The sequence below is a fragment of the Physeter macrocephalus genome, chromosome 6 (assembly GCF_002837175.3).
Source record: "Physeter macrocephalus isolate SW-GA chromosome 6, ASM283717v5, whole genome shotgun sequence".
Classification (NCBI taxonomy): domain Eukaryota; kingdom Metazoa; phylum Chordata; class Mammalia; order Artiodactyla; family Physeteridae; genus Physeter; species Physeter macrocephalus.
The window spans coordinates 10356257-10356796 of NC_041219.1; positions in this window are offsets into that span (position 1 = coordinate 10356257).

The following is a 540-nucleotide window of genomic DNA, read 5'->3' on the forward strand; positions in this document are numbered from 1 at the left end:
TGGTGCTGGGTAAACTGGACAGCTACATGTAAAAGAATGAAATTAGAACACTCCCTAACACCATACACAAAAATAAACTCAAAATGTATTAAAGACCTAAATGTAAGGCCGGACATTATCAAACTCTTAGAGGAAAACATAGGCAGAACACTCTATGACATAAATCACAGCAAGATTCTTTTTGACCCACCTCCTAGGGAAATGGAAATAAAACCAAAAATGAACAAATGGGACCTAATGAAACTTTAAAGCTTTTGCACAGCAAAGGAAACCATAAACAAGATGAAAAGACAACACTCAGAATGGGAGAAAATATTTGCAAATGAAGCAGTTGACAAAGGATTAATCTCCAAAATATGCAAGGAGATCATGGAGCTCAATATCAAAAAAACAAACAACCCAATCCAAAAATGGGCAGAAGGCCTAAATAGACATTTCTCCAAAGAAGATATACAGATTGCCAACAAACACATGTAAGAATGATCAACATCACTAATCATTGGAGAAATGCAAATCAAAACTACAATGAGATATCATCTC